Source organism: Sinocyclocheilus anshuiensis, unplaced genomic scaffold, assembly GCF_001515605.1.
Source record: "Sinocyclocheilus anshuiensis isolate Anshui unplaced genomic scaffold, SAMN03320099.WGS_v1.1 scaffold1430, whole genome shotgun sequence".
Taxonomy (NCBI): Eukaryota; Metazoa; Chordata; class Actinopteri; order Cypriniformes; family Cyprinidae; genus Sinocyclocheilus; species Sinocyclocheilus anshuiensis.
Genome location: NW_015555721.1, coordinates 1482773 through 1501909, shown reverse-complemented (window position 1 = coordinate 1501909; position 19137 = coordinate 1482773). Strand labels below are relative to the sequence as shown.

Below are 19137 nucleotides of genomic sequence, written 5' to 3'. Positions count from 1 at the left end.
CCACGCCCCCCACTTATTAGCGCTGTTATTTAGTTGAGCTTTCCCGTAAATTCCATGCATTACCATTTGAGATTGAAACGTAAAGTTTGAATTTGGTTTACCAATCAAATGCATTTATTCTATATTTGACTTTTGAACGATATGCGCATGTATCTATCAGGTGATTGCTGCCCAGTATGTCTGCATTTACCTCTCTTCACTTTGTTCTGGAGTAATCTGGAAATAGTCTTAGTAAATTCCCCAGCTATCGGAGGTTAGGTTGTTTTACTAAAGCTGATGGAGTGGAAATTGCTGGAACAGCAAGATTTAAGTAGCAAATGAGAATCGCTAAAATTAATGCATATATCTTGAAAGAAAGGTCTTCTTTAATTATCTAAAACAAAACGAAAAATCATAAAGCAACAGTTTTTAAATAACGAAAGAATATGTAAAAGTATGGTATTTTAGCCCCCTCCTTTCAGAATCTTTACTTATTAAAACGATTTTGTTTCTGTATTTTAAAATATATTTTTTTATATTAACACATTTTAACGACAGCATATTTATTGGAAAAATATTTTTTTTCCAATAAATATATTAAATTATTTTTCAAAATAAGCAGAAAATAGTACAAACTTTGCTAAAGTGATTGTTTTGAACAAGTATTAACTTAGACATTATTAAAAAAAAAAAACATTATTTTAGCTGAATTATTTGTATAAATACCGTGTGCCTTTTACCCCATGCTGGTGAGCCTTTTACCCCGTGTGTGGGGTAAAAGGCCCCTCTTGCCACCTCATACATTTATACGATTTTTAAACAAAATAAACAACTTGAATGATTTATTTTCACACAAAATCTGTTGCTCCATTAATGTTCAATATATAATAATTATTATATTATATATTTTTTTTTCTGCATATAAATATATATATATATATCCTTATTGTGATGGGGGGGCCCTGCAGTAAGTCATAGCCCTGGGGCCCAGTGCGGTCTTAATGCGGCCCTGTGGATGTTACTATAATTAGTAACTACAGAAATCAATTACAGATGTAATTACAGGACAGTATTTCCATGTAAGTACAATGTAAAACATGTATATACACAATAAGTGCATTGTATCAAATGATTAATTAAAATGTAAGTACATAGCAGTTAAGTACACTTGATATAAAGTGGGTCCCATTTTTTTCTGTCTTCCTTTAAGGCCTATTCACACAAAATACAAGATGAAAATGTGAGACAAATCACACCCGAAAGGTCTATTCACACCAAGGCTGACACAAATATTCATCTGGCAAGATAAAGAGCTCTTCTACAATATCAAAAGTCACAAGTCCCAATAACATTAGACCTCTACAGCTGCCAAAATGAAAGCATTATCACTTGGTAATAAACATATCTAGTGTTATTAACGAATTCACATAATTTGTAGTTATAATCATTTCATTCTCGTCTGTGTGATTTCTTAAGACTATTGCACTGCCTGTGTATTGTGTACATGCCAAACACAGCTGAACTTAGTTTTTATCCTTGGCAGGATAATATATTACAAGGCAGAGTAATTTAAACACACATTAAGTATAATGTACTAATAAAAACAGCACATATTAATTACTGTAAAAACCACAGGTTCACAGTCTTGACAGCTTCCACAGATCACAAGTACTTTTCAAGCGCTCATAAATTGTGAGGTAAACATTCATTCAGGGATTGCATTTCACTTCAATGCAGTTAAAGAAATATTATTGAGCACTATTGCAAAAATACATAGACATATGTGTGGTGTCGTCATATGCATGCACATGCATAATATGTGCACACATTATCAGACTTTAAAAGGAGACAGGGTTTATTTTTTTTAGGAGGTGTGTAAATACAAGCAGCTTAACATCCAGTGCTGCTGTTCTGGAGTTGTTTACCAGCGACAGTAAAATGCCGTCAGCTCCTGCAGCATGCTGGATTGTGCAGCAGCAATGGCAATCAAATTAATGAACTTTTTTTGCATTAGTTGTAAATATGAAATAACTGTTTCCATTCCAAAAGTTTCCTCCCTATGAATATATGCATTGAATGTGAATACATAATGCATAATGCTAGGCATTTCAGCAGGGTGAATTAATCATTCAAAAATTAAAGTCTTTTTTTTTTTCAGGTTGTACTTTCAAACAAACATGTTTACTGCTTTAAGGCCTGTTCACAAATGTTTAGTGCAATAAACATTTTTATGAATGGCTTTTAATTTGTCTGTTCAGTTATGAAAATAGCTGTTTACACTGTGCATAAGACTGGACAACCAATGAGATTTGAATATTTTGTAATTATCTCAAAATTACCTTTTATTTTTAGATTTTCAGTTTTCATTTTAATTTGAATATAGGTTTGATAATAATTTTGTTATTGCCTTAATAATATTTCTATTTTGCTTTAATTTATATTTAGTTCAATTTAACTAACAACTTAAACTAATTTTGTTTCAGTCAGTTGCCAAGGCAACATTTCTAAATTTCCTTTAATTTTTTGTGATGTTTTTCATCTTATATTTTATTTCAGCTTTTATTTTAATTAACGGAAACTATTTTCAGTTTTAGTTAATAACAACACTGAGTTTCACAGTGCTGCCTTTGCATACCACTGTACAGTATTTCTAAATGAAGTGAATTTGCATCTTCATCAGCCTATCTGCTATATGATGCATTGGTCTGAACAGACAAATAGCTTACTAATATTGGGTCAAATTTTCATGATGAACAGGCCTAGATTATGAACATGTTGAGGGATTCACTTCATATTAGCACCATATTAGTTATCAGCTAATGTCAGTGTTTATTTCACTAGTCACATTCACTAGTCCCTTATTTTTACACTTAGATAACTTTTGCTGTCATCTAATACTAAGAACTCAACCTAAGTGTTCTAAACACATTTCTTAAAAACACTAATAATTTTATAACACGTTTAAATGTAATCTTCATCAAATCTCAAAATTAATATCCATTTTAATTAATGTATGGCCTACATTATAATAGAATTCACTTGTGAGATTTAAAAATTGATTTTATTTATTTATTTATTTATTTTTTAGTTTAATATCCACCATTTATCAGTTATTGTACATAATGCAAACATAATTATCATACTAATAGGTAGAATTGTTAAATGATCTACTTGTCTGTCCAGAAATAGTCAGATAGACACCCACAGTATGGTTGATATCCTCTATCCACCAGGCCGATCCATTTCATATTTCAGATGGCAGAAAGAACACTCGCCTTGCAACTCTCAGTCTTCGAGCATAAATCAAGAGTGATTCTGCACTTCCTGTCCAAGTGCTGTAAATCCCCCACTAACGGCGCATTCTCCCCTTTGATGGATGAGGCAAGGGGGTCTGTTGATTGCCAACGTAACCAGAGCTCGGGCTGGAGACTTCGGAGAGCCAGGCAGCTGAGAGAGAGGCATAATTTTAGACCTGTTTTGTGATCCTTATTTGCACAGAGTGAAGAAGACCAGGAGGTACAAACAGATGATAAATAAAGGTTGAGAAATTCAAGCATCAGACATACAGAGCTGCTCATGATGAATACTGGGTTGAGATAAATATGTTGGCAAAGGTTAATGATCAAAATGCACTTCTCTGACAAGGTGAAAATATTGTATTGTCATCTAGAATATTGATCAAATGCATAAAGCCTCAGATAAATGACGACCTCTTTTGTATTCTTTTATTTACAGAAGTCTTATTTCCTAAAATCTTGGCTTGTATCCAAAACGGCTGCAGGTTCAAAACAGGACTAACACCATTGTGCCCCTGTCTGAGCAAGGCACTTAATCTCAGGTTACTCCAGGAGGTCTGTCCCTTTAAAGAGGTGTTCATGCTGACAACGATTTTCAGCAACAAAACGATCAGTAGTCATTCGCTTGCTATGCGAGTATGTGAGCAGATTTTAGACCATGTAAACAACTTTCCTTTGAAATTATACATTCCTCTTAATGTTTAACCCTTTCTCTAAAAGCACCTGGCAACATTTTGATAATACTCACTTTACAGATTCAGTTTGACTTTAAAATGGATAAAATCAAGTCCCATCATCAAGTAAAATCAAGTTTTTTTATTTTATTTTTATATTGAATATCATTTTACTCAGAAATGTAAGTGTATTATAGAAATGCATTACAGAAGTGCAATAGGTTGTGAAGAGTCCCAGATGGAGATGTAGAGTTTGTTTCTTCATTGGAACATATTTGGAAAAATGTAGCATTACATCACTTGCTCAGCAGTGGATCCTCTGCTGTGAATGGATGCCGTCAGAATGAGGATTCACACAGCTGATAAAAACATCACAATAATCCACAAGTAATTCACACAACTCCAGTCCATCAATTAACATCTTTTGAAGCGAAAAGCTCAGATCCATCATTAAAAGGTTTTTAACTTTACACTGTTACTTCCCGCAAAAATACAAGTCTTTATCAATAAAGTCATCTCGTCTGAATCAGTAGAGAAATATGCACGGATAAAGCACCATTTACAAGTGAAAACAGTCAAAAGTGGATTTTGAGCCAATCAGACCAAAATCAAGCAAAAATAAATGTATTTACTTTTTGTAAGAAAATTATTCTCCAAATGTTTAAACTGCTTCACTTGGTGAGTTTCCACTGTATCTTGTTTTTCTACTGTATACCGTATCTTGTATATTGCTTTTAGTTTAAAAGAGCATTACTGAAAAATGTTGAAACATATCTTGGTAAAGGTTACTAGAATCTTACTTATGATGCTGTGGAGATACACAAGACAAAAAGGGTGGAGAAACACTGGCATTGTATAATCGCTATACATATACATATACGTATATATACCTATCTATTTGTGGTTAGCATTTTTAAGACATACTGCAGGAACTCTAAGAGAAAGACATAGGAGATATGGGATTTTTTGGAGCTGTCTTGTACTCCAGACTATTTTCCTGTTATTCCCATCTTTCCAGTTTCTGTAATCTAATGACACTCAGTGAGAAGATGCAAGGTTGCAACAGAATGACCTTTATGTCAGATGATCTGTTCAAGATGCCATGCAGAATATGAAGCAGTGAACAATGCCCACTGCTTTTCTTTTTCTTTTCTTTTTTTTCCTTTTTTTTGCATCAGTAATAATGTAAGTCTGCTGAACTCCACAATGTACATTTTTATCTTGTTGACATTCAAGGGGGAATATATCAGGCCAGCTGCTTCATTGCTTTATGTTGTTCTGTCAGTGTTTTGCATACTGTAATTACAGTGATGTCAGCTACATTTAACAGTCCCAGGTGAAAACTGTATAGGACTGAGGATATAACCATGAGGTACACCATTATTAAAAATCAGTCACAACTGCTCTCATCTGCAGTTTGCTCATTTAGTAATGCGGTGTCAAGTCCCTGACGGATCAAGAACACTTTAAATGTATTGAAGCAGAGCTTCATTCAGTAAATAAAGCCTTGACATACAATAATCCACTGCAGGAGCTAAGGAGTAAATAGTGTGACTGATCATACCGTGTCACCCAATGATCTATTTGAGTTATATGCAAATTGCACTGGGAATCAAGTGGTGTGGGCACATAAAGTGAGTACTTAAAATATGAACATGGCTTTGCACAGGTTTTGAGTGTTTGAGGTTGATATCATACAGTACAGTTGTTATGATAAGACTGTACAAGTCAGGTGTGGCTTTCACAGAAACATTTTTGGCTGAGCTTTTATTCAAACGGCTGTACCAGAATAATTAAATTACAAAAGGCTTTAAGACGTGTTCTAACCAAAAGCCAATTATTTTGTTCCAGCTTTGAAGTAGCTTGCTCTTTTATTTTGTAGGTTTTTGAAGGCCTTATTCATACATTGTAAAGGTATAGATCACCTACAAATTCTGTCACACTTCATGAGTGTGGGTAAATGATGGCACAATTTTGAATTTTTGGGGGGAGTCAACTAGTGTTTCAAATAAAAGTACATTCAATTATACATTAGAGTGCTTTTCTAATGTCATGATTCATTTTGAACATGTGGAATAGCTTTACTCTTCCTGACAGACCTTTAGAGCTTCACTGCCATAATAGGATCTGATGTCAATGCCATATATAATATTCTTCTAAATAAAAACTTTTTTGCTTTTTTCTAAACTCTGTCACGTACCTATTTTCTGCTACTATTTTTAAATCTATCTTTGTGAGTGTGCACTATTACGTTGAAAGTACTCAGAACACCACCATTTTTATAGGACCCTCATGCCATAAAATGCAAACACACACCCTTCCAACCCCCAACCAGCAATTACCTCCTACTTTTTGCTCTTTTGACAGATGTGATGGAAAGACATTGAGTTCAGGAGCACAACCTGTGAGAACAGTGTGGTAAAATATGAGCATCTTGACGGCTTGTTGCCAATCCAAATGAAATGCTAGAGCGGCTGGTTACACAGGACTCTCTGCAATATTTCACCTCTTGTTGTCATCCTACTGCTGGCAGCAGCATTAAATCTAACACACTTTTTTTACTAGATAAACTTTTACTCATAACCTGAGTACAATGTATGCATCCTGAATGTGGAATGACAGACTAGCTGAGAGAAAGCAACTGAAATCTATTGTTTTTTTAATCGGCATAATACTGTTTAAATTTTTGTGCTTCATTCCAGTCAGATGTGATGTTATTGTTTACACGAACATGAATGCAGCTGTGTGTGATTTGAATAGGGTGACCAGATGTCCAGACAGACCCAATTTCATGAGGTGTGTCTCAATGTCCAAACAAAAAACTAAAAATAAAACAAAAAAAATATGAACGTGTCCCAGTTTTAGCTGTTAGACTCACTGATGTCAAATAACTTGTCCTCAGTGTATTTCTAGCCACTGTTTCTGGTTTCATTTATGACATTGCAAGGAAAGAAAGCTGGTTATTTGCGGTTGCAAGGTGATTTGATCATACTTTCATTCTACATTTACATTTACATTTACTTTCATTACATTTACTAGAACATCTTTCTGCGAATCAACTTGGTTCAAATCTGGTCCTCACATCAATAACTACACTAACTTGTTCCACAGAGAAATTGATCGGTAGCAAGTGAAAAGGAAATGAGGGGGAATTCATGTTAATTTTCCATTAATCATATTAATGGAATTAATGGTACACATCCATTCTATAATAATTATAATTTTCACAGTTTTAAGTAATTCTACTTAAGTAGTCTAAACTACGAAATAACACAATTATATATTTTTTGTCAAATTATGTGACCTAATTTGTTAATAATTCATATATTTTCATTCTCTGTATGAATTACTTAATATGCATTCATACAACTTATAGACTATTTTCAGAAAGTAATGGTACTTCAAAAAACACCATGGTATTGCCATGATGGATTTTCAGTATTTTTATTTATTTATTTAAATTCCAATTTTAGCAAAAAAAAAAAAGAAAAAAGTCCCTTTAAGCCAATTCAGTTCTCTAAAATATTTCATAATATTTCATATTAATGCTTTTTGCTACCTGATTGTTTACTAAACCTTTGTGACCTTTAAAAATAGTTAAAAAATGTATACAGCACAGTCATAATTTGTTTCTGTCTACAAAGCTAATTTCAAATCTAATCATAAGTTCATGAGAAAAGTAAATTCAACATAGCCTAAGTGTGTGCAAACATTTGATAGTTTGCAAGTCAAAACTTGTTATTTATTCTATGCCAGACTTTAAGAAAGCTGGACACTCTACATTTGAAGTCAACTGATAGTATGGCTGTGGACTGCGTGACTCCACGGTAATTGTGAGTGCCGAAACAGCATCTTTAATCTCATCTCAATCTCTATGGAGAGCTGAAATAAATTGTTAGCTACCCCTCTTCTCCCTCTCTCTCTTTCCCGTTTCACGCTCTGTGTCTCCTCTCCTTTTATGTCTGAGAAAGGGAATGGCTGGAGAAGTGTAATTATCAGCGCAGAAATCCATTCACTCCTCAGAGGTGGAGCAGGGCGGAGCGAAAGTGTGCATTACATAACTTTAATCACACCTGTTTCTCATGATTGATTATCCTTAAATACATTTCAGCTCCAGACAATGCAACATTAGCATAGGTGCACTGAGACACCCAGGCCTGCTCCTTAATTTATTCAGATTGTTTCACAACATTACCACGACAATAAAACCTTTGGACTCTGTTTGATCAATGGCCATCAGTGACCTGATTGTCTAGGTTACCATGTGTCCCTGGGAAACTGCAGAGAGTGTAATGCCATGTCTACACTGGATGTAAGTGGTGTGATGCGTCAAAACAACATACATTTTTATTATAATCAATAAAGTAGTCTACACTGAAAGTGTCCAATGCAGCGTGTCACGTCTTCAGTTGATGGAAGCCTGGCTTCTATTTGTGACACTCTGCAGGCTACTTTATTTTCCCTATCTGTCTTTAAAAAACTTATTTGTTATGTAATTTAATAACCTTGAGTCATCACATCAAATTCGGTTCATGATGTTCCTGTTCTCTGGCTTAACAGATATCATCAGTGCATATAAATGTTTCTGTCTATAAATAAATGAAGTTGCAGCAATTGTAATACAGTATATTATGGCTGAAAGGTCCTACGCAGTATCCAGCTGTATTCTGGTAACACCCCTTGGGAAAAAAAAGTGTTCTTACAGTTTTTCTCGATTGCTAAAACACTATAACCAGGCTTTTGAACTAAAATTTCAAAACCATAATGCCCTTTTTCAAAAAGCACACCCATTTTGCTGAACTATAAACACTATTCCCCTGCTTTAACACATGAGTCAGATTTGGTGAACTGATACTTCAAAACTCTACACACAAATCCCTACATTTCTCAGTGCTTACACCATGTGGTCATTTAGAAAGCACTAGCATTCAATACTGTTCACTCAAGTCAGCACAGCTTGAACTCAATTAGCAAACAATTACCCAGGTGGAAACACTAAGAGTCAAAATTGAACACACATCAATCAGATCCTTCAATAAATAGATAAAAGGGCCCGAATCAGTTCACTGAGCTTTGGAACAATGGATTCACAGAGAAATTAAGGAATAGGTCGAAGAGGAAGAGGAGGAGGAAGAGGAGGAAGAGGAAGAGGAGGAGGACGTGGTGAAGGAGGAGGAAGAAGAAGAGGATGGGCAACGAGTACAGCCAAATTTGAGTCACTTCACCGTCGCCTCCATCATCAGAACCTTCATGGAGGAAAACAGGTAGGTGTACTTGCAGTAAGACTGTTCTGTACAGTAATGTTAGAGTGCATACACTGTTGCACTATGCTACTGTAATAAAGAATGTATGCCATCACAGTATAGCAGTTTATGCTGCCATTTGTGCCCTCTTGAACTGTGCTTCAGGGCAGTGATTTACTCTACTGTGTTTCATGTGCTTTGCAGAGAATCTTTGAGATTGAAGGCCGGCCTGTTCCCCACGAAATTATCTTTGTGGATGAGGCTGGTTTCAACCTGACCAAAATTGGGTGAGACGTTATGGATTTGTGTTTACTGTTTTGAGAATACGAGGCATAGTTTCAAGAAATGTGTTTAAGCAATCGAGAAAAAATGTAATAAAACATCACTTAAGTGTACTTAAAGAGAATACACTTTCATGACTGTTACTTAACAACTTAAGTAACATTTTGTAATAATGCCAAATTAAAAGTTTTACGTTAAAGTACATTTTAAATCATTAGGTTTTAGTAGTCTTTTGTCTTTATTCCATATTATAAATTAAAACATTTAAATAGCTAAATTTCAACTTTATCATTACAAATGTGTACAAACAAATATATTTAAATACCTGACATACAAGGTTATATAGAAATTACATTAAAGTATATTTTAATTTACTATACATTCTTTACAGTACATTCAGCAGTACATCTTAACCATATTGCAAAGACTATAGAAGTAATCATGAAATTACATAGAAGAATGTACTTAAGTAGGTCAAAAAAACGTAAGTGCAACTAACTGCCTTTAATTTAAATGTAAAACTATATAAACGATTTCAACTTTAAACTAAACTACTTAACCAGGATTAAGTGTTAAAAACATTATTTTCAGTTTACACTTAAATATATATAAATATAAGTACTTGTTTTAAAGAGCATGCAAAATTAACTTTTACCTGTCGTTTGAACATAAATATGTGTTGGCAGTGTGTGTACACAACCACCCTATAATGATAAAAACCTGCCCGCTCCTTTTTTTTAATCCCCATAAATCATTCAGTGTCTCAGAACAAGCCGTTCGCAGAATCCGTAAAATGTAATGTCACTTTGCACAGGCCCCGTCCACGACTGTTGATGCTATTTGCAGATACCCCGCCCTGAGTGAGCCGCACACAATTCACCATGTTTATCTTCACGCCCAGAGCATTTAAAAACAGCATTCAAGTAAGAAATATCTTCTTAATGAAGCTATAGATGTTATTCGGTCCAGAGCAGTGAGTGATTTTCTGTTTTTATTTTATTGTTTAGGTCATATTAACAGTGTAGACAGCAGTATAGGTATATATTACGCTACTGTCACTTAATACATAGATCTAATATAAACATGCGATTTCTTTCCCAGCTGTTTACCTTCATAAACATAACCGACTAGTTTTTGCAACTTTTGAGCGTTTTTAACATAAACTTGTGTGTATTTGACAGTTTAAGTGCAATAAGACATGAAAGAGAGTACTCACATGCCGTGTGACAGCCGTTTTCTGTGCGCTAGCTTCGGATGTGTGCGATCAGAAAACCGTATATCAGAAGTTTAAACTAATATGGCTTTAAAACGCATGATTTGAGATACGAGCTGAAAAGGCACAGTCCTATTCTGGAAAAGGGGACGGGGAGCAGCAGCTCATTTACATTTAAAGAGACATGCACAAAATTATGCTAAAATGTACTTATTTTTCAGAAGGGGCATCACTTTTTGTCCTCCCAATGGTAGTCACTGCATCACTTGGTTCCTGTGAAATGATAGAGAATATAAGCATAATTAATCATTAAAAATATTGATATACTGTGCATGACGTCACCATTTTCACAAAGTCAAATTTCTGTTGTTTACACAGATATGACAACTGTATCTTGCACTTTGAGACCCGATTTCAAAAGATTGTGTTTTCAGTCCCCCAAAACACTGTTGTTGTGTAAATTAAAGGCAAAAATGCACGCATATTTTTTTATTTTTAGCTGAAAACAGTGTCATGGAAACACCTACTAACTCCTACTTGTACCGAAGCAGTAATTTTTTTTCTTCTGTGGAATGCAAAATAAGATACTTTGTATGGACAAAAACAGTTGAATTCTTCTTCAGTGTAAATCAATGGGGTCCAAACAACGCACTCACAGAGTCCTGCATCTAATGTACAAAAATAGAGCCTCTGGTATTAACATCCATCTAGGATGATCCGATCACAATTGGACGGCACTAAATACAGCGGTCTATAACATTTGGTGATCTGCTCACTGAACCATTTAGATGTTCATTAAGCAGACAACTTTATCCAAAATTTGATGTGTGCCTTCAAACTAAAATAAATGCCTGAAAATTTCAGAAAAGCACAAGACTCCAGAGAACTTCCTTGACTTCAATATGCAGTACATGTGTACATCCAAAGTTTTGCTAATAGCTAATACAGGAGCTCTGGTCAAATAACAATGAACACACTGCTATAATACATTAGGAATCAACAGTGTGTTGACATTTTGTATTTTCAACATGATGTATGTAGCCATGGAATCAGAGATCCGCCCCTTGGCACGTCACTGTCTGTGTAGACACAGTGTAATGCTGTGAGAGAGCTGGATAAACGAGAGTCACCCCTGGGTGACCCTACAGCATGAATAAGGTAATGAGACAAAGCCCTGATTTATTCCCATGTGAATATGAGGCACAGGCATTTGTACAGGTGAGTCCACCATAAATGCGAGGCTGCTATGCTGAGACCTGTCAGCTAGCCTCCATCATCTCCTGCATGCCCTCGTATCTCACAGATGTGTCATGTCATTCACTAATGGAAGCCCGAGGGCCCACAATAGCACACTACAGGCTTTTACTACTCGCACTATGCTACCAGGAAAGTCAAGGTTGCTTCGGCTTTATAGTGATTCACTTGTCATGTTCTTGTGTGTTGATTTGTGAACTGTGTGGAAAGACGGTTTGTGTATGTGTGTCTAAGACTGTGGTGTGTGGGAACGGTCACCTTTTGCTTTTCATGATGAATACCTAATTTTACACATGGTTTTAAAAATTAAAAGGCTTTTAACAGGGCGTTGTGACATTTCCAAATTCTCTGATTTCATTTATCTCGCCATCATTGATTCACAGTATCAATGCAGTTACAAATATCAAAGAAGCTAAACAAAGGAGACCACACAAAAAATGGCTATCACGGTAATGTCAGCACTCCGTTCAAAGTCTTTTCACCTGAGCTGGAGTCTTGATCTTGGGGTCACTGATGTCAAAATGCTATTGGTTATGGTGTGATTTCAACTCATTTTATTTAGTCTCGAGCAAGACTGTATGACATTCACATTACATGATTTGACTGATTTTTACGTAGAAAGGGCAACAGCGCACCGCATTAAAATAAATGATCATTCATGTTTTCATAACCGCTGGCCAAATTCAAAAACGAAACTAAAATTAAATAATCTTTGAGAGCAAGGGGGCCCCCTGGAGTTTCGGGGGCCCTTCGCAGCTTGCGTATTTTGCGTATAGGGAGGATCGGCTCTGACTGTTATATTGTCAAAATACATTTATGTCTTTGATTTTATAGAACCAGAATCTACTGATGTGGGGCTGACGTGAGAATAACTGACTCACTGATATTCTAGCAACGTCAACATCAAGGGTTTGATTCTCAGTGGAAAGCATGAACTGATAAACATATATAAATTGAATGCAACGTAAAGCATCCTTCGTTCTTTGATTAACTATTTGTTTATCATCTTTTAGAAATGGTAGTTACTTGCTTTTCAGTGTAAAATATTCTCTATGGCTCTGTTCAAAATGTGCCAGCTGAATTTTTTATATAATAAAGAAATTAAAAAAAGGAAAAGTCCTTCAGTCTGTAAGGAATGTGTATTAATTTAGAACCTGAATGAATGTATTTAGAAAGTTGGTCACTCAAAACCTTGGCAGATACAGAAAATAGTAGTACTTGAGGTTTCATTGTTATTTCAGAAAACGATTAACCCCAACCTAAAATGTAAATGTGCAGTCAGAACTAGAAAATGTGTCCCGTGTCCCATACTCCATTCTGCTGACACTGTTCTGTGCTTAAGGTGAATAAACATCCCCCAAGTCGTCATTATCTCGGGCTTGCTTGTGATAAGATAAAGCGGCCCATATAGACTGGTTCAAATGTGACATCTCTTGTGGGTTTTTATGCTACATTTGCTAAAAGCCGGACATTTAGCGAAAGTATATATGCGAGCACACAGAACAGTTCCCAAGCGACTGTTTTGCAAGCCAATCTACAGTCGTCCTGAGGGGAGACGGACTCAACACTGTTCTCTGTTGAGCTGCTAATCACGGGACACTGTCTAATAATTGACTCAGCACAGAAGGAGGGGTGGCCCGGGCCACCCTGAGGCTTATAAGCTCACTGCTAACAAACACAGCTTGACATCCCTTTCTTCAGCTCATGGAAAGTTAAAATGAGCAGACAAATTGTCGTTTTCACGCAGTCCCCTAATGACGCACTCATAAACGCACTTATTATGTCACATTTGGTATTCTCTTTGGTCGGAGGGCTGCTGTGATCAGCAGAGACTGTTTAACTCGAGCAGACATGGGACAGAGCTGCAGTGGAATGTCTGGCCCTTGTCCTGAATGCAGGGAAAGCTGTGGGGACAACTGTCACCGGGACGAGCCCTGTGTGGATCGCTGCTGTAACCTGTGCTGTCAGTTCTGTCTGGACGGCTGCTGTCTCATCTGCCCAGATGACTGCAGCTACACGCTGTGTTACACGTGCACCACGATTGCCGACTCCTGCGCTGCCATTCTGATCACCCAGCAGCCCAGATCTACACAGAAACCAAGAGAAGGTAGGTGGAGTAACAAATGAGTAGTGCACATGTGTTAGGTCCACCATGAGTATATTAACTAGTGCATTGCTGTGGCTCCAATGTTAGAATTTGATGGCATATTCCAAGCTATTGGTAACACTTTACATTATTTGCATTTACTTGATTTATTTACATTATCACCTGTGTGAAGAAGAAATGCACTTTATTGTATTGAATGTGCACTTGTACTGTACTTCAAATCTTAAAAGTGCATGAAAACTGTACTTGCAGATAACATAAATCAATTAAATAAAAGCTACGTAAGTGTACTTATGATTTCAGAGAGTATGATTTCATTATGTTTCTTTTAAAATGCGCACTTTATAATAATGTCAAATTACAAGTTACTTTAAAGCACATTTTAAATGATTGTTTTAATAAACTTTTGTCATACTTTACAGTACACTTGTTTTTATGTGTTGCCCAACATAAAGCAAAAGCAAAGAACTTGATTGTAATTTCAACTGTAGTGTATTATTTGAAAATATCTTGAAAAGTTAATTGTGATGAGTGGGGGGCGGCTCTCCCACGGCTCTCGGCCCCGCCCCCAATCGTCACATAAATATATTTGGTAACAATTATTTTGATAGTCCACTTTAGACGTTCTGCTAGCTATAAGTAACTTTGCAAGTGCATGTCAACTTATTCTTCTATTATTCTAACCCTAAACTAACAGTATGAGAATTAGTTCACATGTAGTTGCAAAGTTACTTATAAGGTCCATTTCACCAAATATGTCACTTACGCCCTTCTGGTTCTCACCCCTCGATATAGCAATTGATCAAAAGTGACAGTAGACATTTATGTTGCCAAAAAAGAGAGAGAAAGAAAGAGATGCCAAATAAATGTAGTTCTTCATCACAGAATTGATAAAAAAAAAAAGCATGAGTAATATAAGAATTATTAACATTTTACGTAATGTTTTTATTTTCTTTCTTTTCTTTCTTTATAGGTTCTCATTTGGAAGAAGGCCAGGTGATTTAGATCATCTGATGAATGTAATGTAAACTAATGGGCTGGATGAAGACCTGACTCCTACTTCATGATGCCATTCTCTGTATAGCAAGAGACTGAAAAACATGAAAGAAGTTCATTGAAAGTGCATTTGTAGATCATTTGCTACCTCTGTAATGAAGCCCGTGCTATATTGTGTATACACTGTATTGTACACTACTGTATAGATTTAATCGCCAAATACAACTGATTCTGTGAACACAAGTGTCATCTGTTAAATGTATCTAGAGGATCTATTCAAAAGTAAAACCCCTTGTGCAATCATGCAAAATAAAAAAGGCTTTGCTTGACGTGGTATGCGCCAGAATGACTGACTCTCAGAGGACAGGCTGGAAAAACTTGATTTGCACACCCTGTGGAACGCGCCGTCACAGAGGTACAGTACTTATATTTAGGAGTCCACCCAGGCGTGCGTCAGATCAGCCCTGTCAACATCACGAGAAAGACAACTTGGGTACATGACTTTTAAAAGGTGAAAAGAGGACAGGAGATACAAAAGAGGTAAACAAGATCATCTGAGAAGCAGAGAATGTCGTTTCTATGCTCTTTTCTTCTTTTGTGGCAGTGCAGTGATTGAGGATTTTAATTTCTACTCAATTTCAAGAAAAAAAAACAGAAGTGGGACTGAAGAAGAGAGGATTATTGAAGAAATAAGAAGACTCTAAACGTCTGAAGACGCTTGACAAAGGTACATTGAATTGAAATGGCAGTTCTCTGGTAATTTGAGTAATCTGAAACATATCCATCGCCTGCAGCCTTATCCTTGGGTAAATTATTTGATTGGAACTGATCTTTTGGTGTGAAAAGTTTGGTTTAATAAAAGCGTCCTCTGTTTTATGTCTTTAGGAGCTTTAAGCTGTGAGTCTGTGAAAGAGGAACAGATGACTAGGAGGAACTCAATGCTTGTTTTGAATGATTTTGCTGGCATTTCGCCCTTGAGCTCTGCTCTATAGAAGGGCTGAGCTTAATACCGACGCATTCATCTCGCAACTACGTCACTTGTTGCACCCGTTTAAGTCATCACAGAAAGCCAAATGCAAAAAAAACAACCGAGCACCGTCACATGTTTAGCTAATTGTTCAAAACAACATTCTGACTTGTGCATTCTCCATGTCAACAGAATTCAGATAAAGCTTACGTGATCCATAGAGCATTGATTTATTTCCATATCAGTTAATGACAATGAAAGGCTGTTCTCAGATACTGGAACCTAATTACAATCGATTGATTCTCCGCATCCGTGAGTGACGGTGTAACTGTCTCATCCTCCCTCAGGCCTGCAGGAGACCAGCCATGGAGGAGGATTACAAGAGACCACCACCATCCTATGAAGAAGTTATAACCGAGCAGCACACGAGCAACACTAGTCAGAGCCACACTGCTGATAACAGGCAGGGCTGCTGCTGCAGATGTTGCATTAGCACCAAGAACTGTCTGATGAGTCCGGAGTGCGGTCGAGCTCTTAACATCGCCAGCGTGATTGCCATGTGTGGCATGTGTATTCGAATGTTTGTCTGTAAGTACCATTTATATGTCTTTACCATTTAAAAGTTTGGGAATTTTTTTGGGAAAGAAAAAAAAACTTTTATTCAGCAAGGACACATTAAAATGATTAAAAGTGACAGTAAAGACATTTCAAAATGTTGCAAACGATTTGGATAACACTTTATTTTAAGGTATCCTTACATGTACTTACTGTTATAATAACAATAAATTATGCATAATTACTTGCAAGTAACCCTAAGCCAAACCCTAATCCTAACCCTAACCATACAGTACATGTAGTTAATTAATATTACTCAGTTCTTAAATGTATAATTACTCTGTAAAAAGGACACCTTAAAATAAAGTGTAACCGAGATTTGTATTGAATTCTGTTTCATTCATTAAATAATCTTGTATTACGTTATACAAATAATCTTGCATACAATGTATCACGGTTTCCGCACCGATAATAATAAGAAATGTTTCTTGAGCAGCAAATCAGAATATTAGAATGATTTCTGAAGGATCATGTGACACTGAAGACTGGAGTAATGATGCTGAGAATTCAGCTTTACCATCACAGGAATAAATTATGTTTGAAAATATATTCAAAATAAAAACAGTTACTTTAATTTGTGATAATATTACAGCATATTTTTGCTGTAATTTTGATCAAACAAATGCAGTCTCAGTCAACATAAAATACTTTTTTATTTCAAATAAATTAATAAATACAAACCCCTTTTGCATGGTAAATAGGAGGCAAGACAGGCAGTAGCTCCTCAAAATAAATCAAATAATAATTATTTAATTAATTGAATAAGTAAGTAAAAAAATGTTAGATGAGTCAAATCAGACAAACTGGTACAAATTCTAATTACAAGGTAAAAAAACTTTACTTTGGTGCTATCCTAATTAAAGTGAACTTCAAATGATTGCTTATCTTTAGACTTAAAAAAAAAAAAAAAGTGAGTGAGCCATCTGTCTGAATATATGGTATACTATTATACAAATAATAGCAGAAGAACTTAGACTTTGAATAAATAGTATAATTAAATAGTATGTTTATGTCTCAAGTGTAAGATCGTGTTCAATGTGCCTAAAGTGTGTGTGTGTGTGTGTGTGTGTGTGTGTGTGTGTGTGTGTGTGTGTGTGTGTAAACATGATTAAAGAAGAACTGCAACAGGAATTTTTATTAGACTCAAAAGCCCACCAGGTATATCTTGTTAACAAAGCAAACATAGCACTTCTGTGCTCTGCTGTTACAGCTCTTATATTATTATATTACAGCTTCACTGTTATTTCAGATTATGTGAAGGTGACTTGCTGAAATTTGTCATCCACTTACTGTTTTTCTTTCTTTTTCAGAACACAGTCTCCTGTGGACCATTTATTCCAGATCTCTCATCCAGTGGTGGCCTTCTCAAATTAAAAAGGAAACAAAGACATTTGCTCTGTTCCAAAACCTAGTGATCTGCAACATGTATAAGCGTTCCCCCAATACGAATCCCAATGCTGTTCCAAAAAGGATGCAGCACTGCATTTATCCTTAACAGATAAGGTAATCCCAGAACGAACTGACTAAAATTTCCATTTCGAATAGGAAACGTCAATTGCGAAGTATAACTTATAAATACAAAGTGATTCAGTACTGACAAATATCATTGAAAAACACTGCCATGTCATACAATCTAGTCTCCTATGTGATTCTTGGGCCTCATTCATGAAAAAGTAGCACAATAAATTCATAAATCGTTTGTAAAATCATTCCTATATTCAGTGTGGCATTTAATTAAATCGGCATGAGTGACCACTTAAGGTGCGGTCACATTTATCATTGTTAGATGAAATAGACAAGTAATTTCAATAGGGGTCCAAGTTATAAGGAATTTTCTTGAGAGCAAAAGATTTCCCCAGGCAGATTTCAGTTAAAGTTGGTAACACAAATTCATCGTGTTGAATTGACCAACAGAAAGATAATGAAAATGAATTCTGTTTGAGATAACAACATGCGATGACAATGGGCCTTTTTTTGTCTGCAAAATTTTGCTAATGTGACTGTACCTTTCCAGTATGTAATTCCATTCTGAAAGACAGTAGTATTATATAGTTGTACTAATATTTTCTCTCTAATCCAAGTCCTTTGTTTATGTAGAGCTTTATACAATATACTTTGCACAATACTAAACAGGAAAGAAACAGAATCAGTGATGCAAACTTAAAAAATAAGAGGTCATCCAAATAGGCCCGTAACCAGATGAGGCCACCAATGTCCGGACCTTGGTAAATTTTTCATGTTCAAAAATAAAATTTGTTCTTTGAATGACTAATTTGCTGTTAAACTCCTCATATGAATGCCTGCATGACATGTATAATTCAGTTTAGACAGTTTACAAGAATGTTTAGCATCCGTGGTATGAAAATGATCGCTGTGAGACACTGACGGAGTGAACAAGTCTTGAGAGAGTTGTGAGGGCACGGCACAGCCTGTGTTGCCAGATCCATACGCAAAAAAACATCATGATATTATCTGTCAGAAACATTATCAACGCTGTCAAAAACAGTAGCA

General features: G+C 35.8%; 1 long non-coding RNA gene across 1 annotated transcript; it reads left to right on the top strand.

Moving 5' to 3' along the window:
• Window positions 1-15496: 15496 nt before the first annotated feature.
• On the top strand, window positions 15497-18797 carry LOC107672447 (uncharacterized). The gene is made up of 4 exons (XR_001632319.1): window positions 15497-15584; window positions 15688-15771; window positions 16359-16599; window positions 17937-18797. It is a non-coding gene; the product is annotated as an uncharacterized LOC107672447 (long non-coding RNA).
• The last annotated feature ends 340 nt before the right edge of the window (window positions 18798-19137 follow it).